The following is a 14,053-nucleotide window of genomic DNA, read 5'->3' as shown; positions in this document are numbered from 1 at the left end:
ATTTTAGAGCTGGAGGCGATTTAGAGATTACATACTATTGCTTCTTGATCTAATGGATGAGAAAGCAGAGGCCCAAAGCTAGATAAATGAGTGGCCCAAGGTTCCAATTCTAGTCAGCTGGAGTGGGGCTAGCAAAACCACTAATCATAAAAGTTCTTTCCACTTAGACAGTTGTCTCACATTTTAGCATGCGTTGGTTTACCCCCAGTAATCTTATCTATATAAAACCTTAATATGCAAATCAACTGATCGCTATGACATGCACTGACCACCAGGGGGCAGACATTCAATACAGGAGCTGCCCCCAGCCCGCAGGCCCCGATGGGTGGTGGTGGCGGCTAGCAGGTGGCGCCAGGCCAGCCAAGGTGGGCGTGAGCGGGGGGGGGGGGGGGGGGGGGGGGGGGAGGCCCTGATCACCCTGCCAGTCACCCCACAGATAAGCCCTGATTGCCAGCCAGGCCTAGGGACCCTTCCTGTGCACGAATTTCATGTACCGGGCCTCTAGTTTTAAATATGGTTGCTCTAGTCTCCAACCCTAGAGATTCTGAGCAAGCAGGTCTGCAGTTAGTCCCAAAATTATACTTTAAATGTGCTTTTCAGGTGACTTGAAGCAGTGACCTTGGGCTACATATTGAGAAGCACTGAGCTTTGACTCATCTAAAAACATTCTTTAGATGATCTTTTCTTGTCAACAAAAATGTATGGCCCAGTCAGTGTGGCATGGTGGTTGAACGTTGACCTATGGACCAAGAGGTTATGGGTTCAATTCCTGGTCAGGATCCATCCCTGGGCTGCAGGCTCGATCCCCAACAGGGAGCAGGCAGGAGGCAGCCAATTGATGTTTTTCTCTCATCAGTGTTTCTATCTCTCTTTCCCTTTCCCTTCCTCTCTCTCTAAAATCAATAAAACATATTTTAAAAAGAACAAAAACGTATTACCTTTAGTATATACTAATCAATAGGTAGGAAAAAGACCCATCTATGCTCTATAATATATATAATGTCAGGCAGCACCCTTTCCAACTTTAGGTGACATTTCAGGTTCACTTTGACAAGCCACGCCTCTTGATTATACAAAGCAGATCTGAACAAACAGGTGTAAGGTATATGGGAGGGAGGTACTCCTTTGTCAAGTGCTGACAGTCAAAGTAAACAAATTATGGCAAATAGTGGACAAAAGGTAAGTAACACATTAAATCTTATTTGTTAAAGCCTCCTTAAAAAATGTTAAATCTCTGTATTTGCAGCGAATTTCCTTAGTATTAATATGAAAAAAAGGCAACTCATTCTTTAATGTGCGTAATTTTATCAAAGACATATACTTAAAGAGTTTAACTGGTTCTCTTAGGTATACAATTTATTTATGAATTACTATTGGCAGGTAGAAAGTGTATTCTTCCCAGGTGTCACTGATTAGTATGGAACAATGACTCAAATTGTCAGCATAATGTTGAAGGGGAAAATGAGCCCTTAAAAATTACTTTGAAAATTAAAACCTATTTCTATTTTTACAAATTATAAGTTGCTCTTATGGGGAAACAGACACAGACACTTGAGAAAAATTAACAATAGTTAAGAGATAAGGTAGAAGGCCCTGTGTGACTGACAATATAAGTTGCATAGAAATATACATTTACAAAGTGCCTGAGTAAAACAAGGCTGTCTATTTTATCCATGGTACCTAAAAAAGCTTTCTAGAACCAATGAGACTGTCAGCAAATTATCAAATATTCAAGTTAACACATTGTGTCCACCAGGAATTAGATCTCCCCTTAGGGCCATAAATATGAGGATACTTTCATCTTCAGAATAAAATATATGTTGGGTAGACTCACATGTGCACAGTTATTGCATGTAAAATGTGAAACTCCCTCACCTTTCATTTCTTTGCAAAATTACAATGATAAGTACTGATCCAAAGTAAAGGACATTCACCGAAGAGCAAGTGTTTAGTGCATGGGAGAAGTGATAACATCATAATTTGTTATGAGAGAAGCTAGAAAGAGTGTGGAAGTTACAGAGAAATTATTCACTGAGAATTTCAGGACTTAAATGTTTATCTGACTATGGAATATAGAAGTTCTAGAGTTAATTTTGGTAAGATGTAAGCAAAATAGGGACCAGAACAATAAATACAATTATGATAATATGGAAATGCAGGAAGATCTACGAATACAAGTCTTTATGCCACAATAATACTACAAGTTTTAAAATGGCAATTAATAATATATAGGGCAGGGGGTTCTGTCAGTTTCTGGCATGCTGTGGAAGTTTGGCAAGCTCTAATATTAGCTGAAAATCTAAGGAAGTCACAAATCATTTAGAGAAGAAAAGTTCGCACATATGTGGCACTGAGAGTAAGGGAAAAGATGAAATGACAAACTCCTTTAATTTGTCATTAGAGGCTTCCAAACTAGAAGTCAGGATACACAGAGAAAAACTAAATAAACGTGGATTATTGACAGCCCAAGGAAGCGAACTAACAAGAGATTGGGTATTTGCAATGGCAGGTCAGCAAAGAAATCTATAAACACTTCTCCACAGGAATAAGCACGCTGTGAACTACAAAGTTCAATTATAATTTTAGATAAATGTCAAAAATGTAAATCTATGATATGATGACAAACGAAGTGATAAGCATGTATGATAAGAGATTTGCATAGGTATGCAAATAAGTAGTCGATAATGTATATTGAGTAGCAGTTTGCTTAAAAATTACTAAGATAATCAGAATAACTTCATCAATTATCAGGACACTCTGGACTTCCTTTTTGAAATATTACTCAGAAGCAATTCGTGACTCACATGTAAAACTTCTCTTTCTGAAGTTTAATTGAACCACCTCCATTTTAATGAAAATGGGATCTCATTTAATAATATTGATATTGCATAATTTGGGGTTATATTCAAAAATCAAATTTATCCACTGGGGGCAAGAATTTTTAACATATTGAAATTCAAAGAATGTTTTACAAGCTATGAATGTTATTTCCATTTAAGTGACAAAAGCCTAATGTGAAAACAGAGGGCTATATTTCATAATTTTCAAAATGTCAATTAAAATAAAAACTAAGAAGCAAATTCCCCAGTTAAAAAATCAACAATGTGCAAAAAATCTTTATGAAGAAAATTATGAAGTTTTATTGAAAGTGATGAAGCCCTAAGATACAAAGTAACACATATAATGGTCATCTATAAGAAGAATCAACCTCATAAAGATGTTGATGGTCTTCAAATTGACCAAATTCAAAACAATTCTATTAAAAAGACAGTTTGGAATATTTACTCTCCCAAATATTGAGATTTCTAATTAAGCTATAATAATGTAGAAATCCTGGTACTAGTGAAAGAGTATGCAAATGACCAATGCAAGAGAGAAAAACATCCAGAACTTGGTTCACATGTATATGCAAATTTGATGTAGGACAGAAGTATAATTGTGGAACAGTGGGGAAAAGATGGCCGTCTCAATAAATAGAGCCAGGAAAAGTAGTTCTCAATGTAGGAGGGAAAAACAAACAAACAGCAAATCAGATTCAAATTTCACCTTGTATTCAAATCCCCATTCCAGGTCCACTGAAAGCCTAAATGTGAAGAACTAAACTTTGAATTTTCAAGGAAAGAAGTAAACTATAGGAAAACAGTTTAATAACTGTCAGAAAGAAAAAGGTTTCATAAATAAAGAAGAAAAAGAAAATTTTTTTTAAGAAGGTTGAAAAATAAAGCTCCATTAAATTGTCTAAAGGCTGGGCTTTAAGTGCCTGAAAAGAGAATGGCCTGGTTACTAGAGAAAAATTGGGAAAAACAGAACAATTATTTAGGGCAGAGGCAGCAATGCACAACACAAATGCAGTCACTGCTTATTTTCATACTAGAGGCCCGGTGCATGAAAATTCATGCACTGGAGGGGGAATCCCTCAGCCTGGCCTGCCCCCTCTCACAGTCCGGGAGCCCTCAGGGGCTGGAGGAAACCCGGCAATCAGGGGAAGGCGACGCCCCCATCATACCTCTGCTGCTGCCACTGCCAGCAGCACAAGCCGCGGCTGGCCCTGGTTACCTGAGCCTCGGGCGGCCCTGGGCGGCTGGGCAGCCACCATCTGAGGCTTGTCTGTGCCTTGGGCCAGCCTGTGGTGGCTGCGGGGTTGAGGAGACTGAGGGACTCTGGAGGCAGGCACGTGGAGCTGAGGGAACTGGGCGCTGCCATCTTTAAGGGCATGGCAGTCAATTAGCATAGTCTCTCCTTATTGGCTGTGGGTGCCTCCATCTTTGTGAGGGCGTGACAGTCACCTAGCATATTCCCTCTTTATTAGATAGGATGGCCTGCGAGCTAAGAATGCTGCTTGTATTTGTACATACTTGGAAAAAATCCTAAGAAGAAGAATATTTCTTGAACATAAATATATGTGCAATTCAAATTTGGATTATTGGAAAATAGCCACACTTACTTTCGTATTATCTGTGATTGCGTTCACGCTACTGTTGCAGAGTTGAGTAGCTGTGATAGAGACCATATGGCCCACAAAGCTGAAAAAATTTCCTCTCTGGCCATGCACAGAATGTTTGCTGACCCATGGTTCTGAAAGACCTGTACTGATACGTAAACTACTCACAACATCCCTGTAGTGACTACCATTCCTAATGCACTTGCTCTAGTCTCTCTCTTCTAATGCACTGCACACTACTACTCAAGTGATCCATCCAAACCCCAATTTCATAGCAAACCATATTTAAATTGCTACGTGGGCTACACATCACAGGAGATAGAGTCTGAGCTCTCTGACATGCACAGGAGGTCCTGCCTGGACTCCCCAGGCTTGTTTCTGTCCAGCACTCACTGCCCACCACCCATTCTATGCTTCATATGTCAGCTGTTTAGAGCTCTGCATTCACAACTTTTTTTTCATGCATCTCCAGGCCTCTGCTCAATTCTTAGATTCTATATTTTTCTGGGAATGCCTTCCCCAACATATTTACCTATCTAACTCAATCCTTTTTCAAGACTCAGTGGATATCTTATTTCCATCAAAAAGCTATATTGTGGTGCTTAGGTGGAAATATGTGGCCCTTTTCTCTCCTTCCTGAAACCTCTTTCTGTCTCTTATTGATACTTAGCTTCAACATTAACCACAGTTCTTGGCACCATAGTAAATAGAAAAACACACACATCATAACTAAATGTTATTAATTTTCCTGTTGTCTTATCACAAATTTACAGATATAAACAGACCTAGAGAACTTTAATGTCTTATTTAAGGGCCACACAAGCTAATGAAAGTAATGAAGCTGACATTTAGGCCCAGTTTCACTGAATTCAAAATTTTCACTGACACCAACATATGTGCATTCTCCAATGCCATGCTGCCTAACATGCAGTTGGTCAGACCGCATAGGTGCAAATGTCAAAAACCAGGAAACAAAGATTTTTTTTAAAAGAATAAGGAGAAATTAGACTGGTGAACAGAACATCCCACTGACTCAGCGCTATTAGAAATCAAACAAGTTTATATATTCTGGAATATCTTCATGGTCCCTCAACCCTAAAAATAAGCTCACAAGCATGAAACAGAATATTGAGAAGACTCGGTGCATCTTTCTCAGCGTACCACTTACAACCCACCAATGATAATGTGTTTTGAGTTCCTACAAACAGTGTCCAAAGAATCAGTTATTCCATCTGTTGCCAATGTGCAGATGAGAGCAGGGGTCACAGGTTCCTGTGGTGCCTGACTTCGGTCGTCACCCCCCTAAAGACTGGGGTATCTCACCAGCTAACCTCGGCACCTAAGCCAAGGGTGCTGTCTCTAACAATTCCCTTTCTCCCCCTCCAGTTGTAGACCAGTTTAGGCAGCTAAAAGAAGGCTGAATAGAAAACAAAAATGCTTAAACCACCTAATTGGTGTGATCGCATATTTTCTGCTTTGTGAAGAGTAGTTAGGAGCAATATTGACCCATCACTGCCAGTTGGCAGGGAGATGTCAAGACAGGGCTGCAACAATATTCTCTGTAACGAACCAGCTCTGAATACCAAGTGGAGCCGGCTGGTGGAAATGAAGTGAGACTGAAAAAGGAAAAGCACTTCTGATTAACAGCCAATAGCGCCAGCTGAGCAGACAGCATAGCACGAGAGGGTCAGCCCCAGAGCTGACAGGTTTGGCAAGGCAACCTCGTTACCGGCAAGATGAAACTTCATTTGCTCACAATTTCATAGGCTCTTGCAAAGACGCCTCCTGCAAATTGACTCTAGGAGATGGGACTGCATTTAGCTAGGACTTTTCTGGCAAAAACAGAAAGAATTTCACCAAGTCTTTCCTGGTGTCTGTAAACCTTTGATTTAAAAGGGGAGCACTTGTCCTGGGTCTGGAGAGGCCGTGGGCCCCTGGATCTGGGTGAGGCTGGGTCCCGGGTCCGGGTGAGGCCGTGGGCTCCTGGATCCGGGTGAGGCCACGCGACCCTGGGTCCGGGAGAAGCTGGATCCTGGGTCCGGGTGAGGCCGTATGCCCCTGGATCCGGGTGAGGCTGGGTCCCAGGTCTGGGTGAGGCCACACACACCTAGGTCCGGGTGAGGCCACGCGCCCCTGGGTCTGGGAGAGGCCACACGTCCCGGGTCCGGGTGAGGCCACACGCCCCTGGGTCCGGGTGAAGCTAGATCCCGGGTCCGGGTGAGGCCATGTGCCCCTGGATCCGGGTGAGGCCACGCGCTCCTGGGTCTGGGAGAGGCCACACGCCCCTGGGTCCGGGTGAGGCCACGCGCCCCTGGGTCCGGGTGAGGCCACGTGCCCCTGGGTCCAGGTGAGGCCATGCGCCCCTGGGTCCGGGTGAAGCTGGATCCTGGGTCCAGGTGAGGCCATGTGCCCCTGGATCCAGGTGAGGCTGGATCCCGGGTCCGGGGGAAGCCGTGCGCACCTGGGTCCGGGTGAGGCCACGTGCCCCTGGGTCCGGATGAAGTCGTGCCCCTGGGTCCCAACCAGAGGGAATCGAAGTGTCAACCGGAGGGAATCGAACCTGCATTACCACCATTTGTCCACCATACAGAGCTGAGGGGTCAGTGCCGACATGTACACATAAGGAACTGGTGGACATTGATATTGGGTCTCAAAAGAACTGTTGGTCCAGAAAGAAACTCACTACAGACTGATTCATTTGCCTGTCAGCATAACTATTATTGCTCATCTCACATTCAGTTCATATAAGTATATCTCTAGTGACACATGATCTCGCTCATCTAGGGGAAATGATGAACAACATAGACTGATGAACAAGAACAGAACCAGAAACAAGGAGGCATCGATCGGACTATCGGGCCTCAGAGGGAGGATAGGGGAGGGTGGGGGGAGGGGGGAGAGATCAACCAAAGGACTTGTGTGCATGCATATGAGCCTAACCAATGGTTAAGTTCAACAGGGGGTTGGGGCATCCGTGGGGAGGGGTATGGGATGGGAATGGGGGGATGAGGACAAATATGTGACACCTTAATCAATAAAGAAATTTAAAAAAAATAAATAAAAGGGGAGCACTTGGAAAAACAAAACAAAAACAGCAACAACCACCACCCCAAAGCTCCTATGCAAAGGGCTCGGGCTTTTAGAAAGTGGCTGAGTGTCCTTGACTAGATGCTCAATTAAGTATCCAAGCTGGGAAAGTGAAGCACAAAGAGAGAAGAAACAACATGGAACAGGCTCACGACATTCAGATGTGAGCAGGGGAAGAGTACTAACATCAACCCACAAAGCGGCCACATAGGAGGAATTCGGCAATTAGTTGTTGAAAAATAAAGGATTTCAATCCTGCAAATATAGAGAGAGCAACCTCCTTGGCAGCAGAGGACAGCTGTAGACCAGTTTAGGATTTGTTCCCATTCCGATATCATCACTAACTGGATGCTATGTCTTTTCATGAGTCATTTTATTGCTCTCAGCTTCAGTTTCTCAACCATAAAAAGAGTAAATTAGAGCATTGATTTCAAATCTGCATTTGACTCGGGTGGAGGCCTAGTTAAGACACAGCCTGCATGGTCCCACCTCCAAAGTTCCCTACTTAGTAGCAGGGCCCTAAAGTTTGCCTTTCTAGCCAGCTCCTCCTGATGCCAGCGCTGTGGGCCTTGGGACCACACTTTGAGAGCTACCAAGTATGAGTCCCACACTCTCTACAGGTTCAATATGCTCTAAGAACACCGTTAGACTCGCTGGTGAGCTGATGTAATTTAGATCAACATTTGAAATAGCAACACACAGATTTGTTTACTGCAACACATTCTATTTGAAATATTCTCCCTGAGTGAATGTGTCTGTAAAGCCACAGCAGAATGTAACTTCCATTACTTGGGAATTCTTATGGGTAGAAGGCTGCCCTGGGAAGAAGCTCATTATTAGGTGAACATCCTACATAATAAAAAGGTAATATGCAAATTGCATCACTCCGCTACGCCCACGATTGGGCCAGCTGGAGGCGCTGGGGGTGAGACTCAGGGTGGCCGATTGGCTGGCGGGAGGAGCGGGGGACAGGGACTCGCGAGTCCCCGCACCCCGCTCCTCTCACCCGCCTAAACGGCTGGCACTGCAGGAGGACCCATGGGGCCGGCAGAAGGCTCTGGTGGCAGAACTCAGGGTGGTAGATTGAGTGGCTGCCGGCATCAGTTTTCCACCAGCACCAGTTTTCCTCTGGCCACCTGCCGATCGGAGCACCTCCAACCAGTGCCATCAGCCACCCCAAGTCCCGCCCCCAGCCTTCGGGAGGCGCTCCGATTGGCAGGTGGCCAGAGGAAATGGCGCCAGGTGACCAATCGAGCTGGCTGGAGGCACTCCGATCCGCGGGTGGCCAGAGGAAAACTGGTGCTGGCGGAAAACTGGTGCCGGCAGCCAGGTGAAGGAAAGTCTATTGCACGAAACTTCGTGCAACGGGCTTCTAGTGTAAAATAAATGTAGTGAACAAGAGACTGGTACCTTCTATATCTATCCCCAAATGAAGGTAATTGCTGAGTAACCCAAATTAGAACCAACAGTTATAAAACATATCCTATCTAATAAAGAGGGAATATGCAAATTGACCATCACGCCATAACAAAATGGCTGCGCCCACAGCAGAGGCCGAGTTCCCGTAACAAGCCTTAAGGAGCAATCAGCAGGGACCTGAGGCTGTGCCCTCTGCCTGGTGGGGCTTGACAGGGAACCTAAAGCTACGCCCCCCACCCTGGTGCCAGGCTGGGGGACCTCCGGCCATGTTCCCCGCCTGCAGGGCTTGATGGGGGACCTCAAGGCACATCACCCGCCCCAGCCCAGGCAGGGGACCTGAAGCCGCAACCCTTGCCCTTGTACCGGGCCGGGGGACCTGAGGCCACACTCCCACTTGGTGGGTCTTAATGGGGACCTCAAGGCGTGCCCCCTGCACCGGCCCAGGCTGAGGGACCTCAGGCCATGCCCCCACACCCAGCAGGGCTTGATGGGGGTGGGGCTGGCCAGGTCTGGATCTAGCCCAATGGGCATGGGGCCGGCTGGGTCTGGGTCTGTGTCTTGTGCAATTTCAAGGTGCATGTGGGTGGGGGCTTGACTCTGGTTCCCATAGGGCGCCCCAGACTCTGACAGGAGGAATATTTTCATATACATTTTACTAATTTTCTTTCATCTCTGACACTTCTATTATAGAGAAAGGGAAAATAGCAATATTAAAATATTTCCTCTAATTAATTCCCTTTTAATGTGCACAAATTTCATGCACTGGGTCACTAGTACCATTATATAAAAGCTCTATCTAGTCTGTACAGATTATAACCCTTTTAAATTGTCTACTATGGATCAAAATGCTGGTATTAAATCTACTGTCTTTAAAAGACAATTCAAATTAAGAATTTAAAGGGGAAAACATTTCTTCACTGAGATTTCTTATGGTTGAGCTTTGCAGCTCAGAAGCTATGGGTCCTATATACTCCTTGCTCTTGCTAACAGATTTCTATGCATGTAAAACCCAGTGTTTTCAGAGATCCACCTCAGAAATCTGTGCCTTCACAAGTATGTGGATTGAAAAACAATCTCATCCCAACTGGGATAGGATCAATAAAATGTGATTGTAGGTAGTTATAATGGAAACACTATTAGAAACCATCATGGTAGGATAAAGTGAGAACTTACATTTAGGGGAGGCTAACTCCCATGTACAGGGTTACTCCAGAAGAGAGTGGAGAGAGTGGGCATGTTTAGAAGTGGATACAGCACAGATGCTCAGCCAAAAGCTAGACATTATAGGGGTGAAGAAGGTATATAAATGAATTTCCTGGCCTCAAGACATTGACAGTCTATGTGAGGGAATGTTTCTTTAACAAGCTGAATATAATTTGCATCTGTGGAGCTTCCCTGGCACTGAACATATATGCTTGTCTGAATCCTCATGTTTTCTCTGTAAGTGGTACAAGTGCTGAGTTTGTAGAGATCAAGTGTTGCAATTGTGATTCTTGAAATATTTAAACAGTGATGCATCATGGGCCATCAGAATGGACGTGGCCATCAACAATCCACGGGGCCCTGCCAGTGCCTTGATTCTCGTGTCCCAGAAAGTAGCCCTGACCTCTGAGCTAAGGACAGGGCGAATACTTGAAAAATACTTGTGCTTAATTAAGCTCTACCGAGCAAGATACACAGTCTTGGCCATTTCTCGGTGACCAAAGAGGAGTTTATAACCTAAGAGTTGCTTTTTCCCCCTGGTTAAAACATCATTAAGCCATTAGGGTAATGGATTATATGCTGTCGATTACAAGTAGATAAATGTCTCCAAACAGGCTGTTTCTTTAAAAATCAATAGTGAATCCAATTTAGCTAGCATTAAAAATATTCTGTAATTATATCATCAAAACATTAAAAGTTTTAGCCAAACAGCCAAAAGAAAATTTTACCTTTTCAATCATGGAAAATGTCTACCATTGCTTCAAATTAGCTGTATTAAATAAAAAGCATTGATTCTATCAAGAAACTGAACATAGTTATTACTAAGCTTCTATGACATCATAAGGTCATAAAATTTATTTTCGTTTTTGCGATATTTATAATTTTTCTTACAAGATATTTTCATTATAGGAAAAATTAGATGTATTTAATTAAAAAATAATAAAATGACCAAATTAAATACCATGCATATATACAACAAATGTTTTTGTGTATAGCCTTCCATGCTTTTAATATAAAATAAAACAAAATTTAGAAAACTATGTAACTTTACAAATTTCCTTTTTAATTGAATTTATTGGCGTGACATTGGTCAATAAAATTATATAGGTTTCAATTGTACAGTTCTATAATATACCATCTGTATATGGTATTGGGTTTTCACCACCCCAGGTCAAGTCTCCTTCCATCACCATTTATTCCCCCTATACCATTTTCTACCTCCCCCACCCCCCTTTCCCTCTGATAATCACCATGCTATTCTCTGTGTCTATGACTTGTTTTGTGTTTGTTTTGTTTAATCCCTTTACCTTTTCACCCAGTCCTGCAAACCTTCTCCCCTCAGACAGCTGTCAGTCTGCTCTCTATGAGTCTATTTTGTTAGTTTATTTTATTCATTAGATTCCACATATAAGTGAAATACACCCCTATGTGCAGCATTATTTACAATAGCCAAGATTTGGAAGCAGCTTAAGTGCCCCTCAGCAGATGAGTGAGTAAATAGCTGGGGCACACTTACACAACGGAATGCTACTCGGCCATAAAAAGTAAGGAAATCTAACCCTTTGCAACAGCATGGATGGACCTGGAGATCATTATGCTAAGTAAAATAAGCCAGTCAAACTACCTTTTTTATTGAAGTTAAATTGGCATATTATATAATGTTAATTTCAGGTACAGCTCATAGTGATTTTATATACACATTGTGAAATGATCACACTAAAATCTATTACCAATTGTCACCATAAGAAGTTATTGCAATATTATTGACTGTATTCACCATGCTGTACATCACATCTCTATGACTTGTTTATAACTGGGGGTTTGTACCTCTTAATCCCTTTCACCTATATCTTCCACTGCCCCCATCCCTAACCCCTCTGGTAACCACCAGTTTGTTGTTTCCTATATCTATGAGTTTTCTGGTTGTTGTATTGTTGTTTTTAGATTCCACATATAAATAAAATCGTATAGAGTATTTCTCTTTGACTTTTAATCAGCATAATATCCTTTAGGTTCATCTATGTTGTTACAAATCGCAAGATTCATTCTTTTTTTTATGGCTGGCTATTATATCAGTGTGTGTGTGTGTGTGTGTGTGTGTGTGTGTGCGCGCGCGCGCGCGTGCACTTCATAGATTTTTTTTATCTACTTATGTACAGGTGGACACTTAGGTTGCTTCCGTATCTTGGCTATTGTAAATACTAGTAGTGCTGCAGTGAGCATTGTTTAGCCTAATGCTTTTGAGGTCCTGAGCTATCCTTCTTTGTGATAACATTAAATACAGCTTAAATTTAAAAAACAGAACCAAAAGTAGTGTTTATACAAAATAAAACTTATATAATATTTAAGCCAACACATAGAAGGAAGTAATTTTGTACAAACAGATCCTGGAACATAATATTACTTTTCATTTTTCTTTAATAAAAGCATAATCTTTAAATTGATTTCAGAGCACTATGCTATTTTATTCTAGAAAATGTATATTTAAAAAAAGGCTTTGTATTTTTACCAAAAGCGTGACTATAAGTCAGGGGATCAAATTAATAGGTCATCAACAAATAATTAAGGAAGGAATATGTATTTTCCTCTTATAAACTACTCCCAAGTAATTTTTAAAAATTGAGCAGTATCTTACCTATGTTGGCTCTACCAAGTAGAATTATACTAAGGCAACTTGCTTTAATTCCACATATAAGTCCCTAAGAAGTTCTGTGTTTTCCCTAAGAGCTATTAATTAGTCAGTAATTACTTACTTACAGGCTCCAATTGATTGGCACTATAAACAGAGGAAGGCTTATACAGTCCTTTTATTTCTGAGCTTCCAAAAGTAAGTAAAATGTTATCAGCATGTTATCAGGCAGAATGGAGAAGATTGTACCAAACCCTCTAAAGAGGCATGGCGAAACACTGGGTCAGCTCATTTCATCCTGTGTTTCAGACTGACAAGAAATAAATGAGGACTGTGAATATGCAGCTTGAGAACCTATCTAAACACGGCACATGGACAGTCTTGCCAGAAAACATCCAAAGGCTTCAGGGAAATTAGACACATAACCCCAAGAGCTTAGAGGGATTTCATTCTTGGGAAGATCTGTTATGTGTGTCATAGAACACCACATTCATTGTGTGATCATAAAAATGAGTTTCTGCACCCATTTTATTTCTGGAATAAAGTTATTGCTCAATATCTAATGAGAAGTGTTTATAGCCCATATTTTCTCTGGAGTGTCAGTCTACATATATTTGTACAATATTTTATTTTGTCTATATGTCTCACTGACTCCCAAGTCCTATGTCCTTCTGTAAGTTGCTAGAAAGTATATGAAGTTTGGAACAGATATGGTTCACCAGTCACAAATACTGCGATCATCCTTGCACGAATATTCAATTTTCAAAGTCAACCCAGTGCCCAAATTGCTGCTCTGTTGATTTAAATTAATATAGGGATGAGTCGAGAATTATATCACCTGAGATTACCTAATTAATAAGTTAATTTAGAAATGTGGGTCTTTGCTAAGTAAAAGTGGTGAAGGAGATCCTGTATCTTTGATATGAAACCCTTTAATAGTCTCTCACTGCTTTGACGATAAAGACAAGGTTTCTAAAAGGCTAGAGTGACATCATCAACATGGCACAGAATAAGAATTGTCTACCATCTTCCCCACAAAGAACACTGATTTTCATAATCCCTCATGGATGAGAGTACCTTTATGAAAGTCTTGGGAAGCTCCAGAACACCTTGGGTGGGTGGGTGGGAGGGGGAGGGAGAGAGGGAGAGAGGGACACACACACACACACACACACAGAGAGAGAGAGAGAGAGAGAGAGAGAGAGAGAGAGAGAGAGAGAGAGAGAGAACGCTAAAGCTTTGTGTCCTCGTTTTCCTTAACCTCTGTCTACTCT

The 14,053-nt window shown here is 42.2% G+C and overlaps 1 protein-coding gene across 1 annotated transcript in view; it reads right to left on the bottom strand.

Annotated features, from left to right (window-relative positions):
- DCC (DCC netrin 1 receptor) overlaps window positions 1–14,053 on the bottom strand; it is a gene marked incomplete at both ends in the record, with an annotated part of 938,651 nt that overhangs the window by 686,407 nt on the left and 238,191 nt on the right. The window lies entirely within an intron of this gene.

The sequence above is a fragment of the Cnephaeus nilssonii genome (genome assembly GCF_951640355.1).
Source record: "Cnephaeus nilssonii genome assembly, chromosome: 11".
Taxonomy (NCBI): domain Eukaryota; kingdom Metazoa; phylum Chordata; class Mammalia; order Chiroptera; family Vespertilionidae; genus Cnephaeus; species Cnephaeus nilssonii.
Note: the sequence above shows the minus strand (reverse complement) of the source record. Positions and strands in the feature narration are given on the sequence as shown.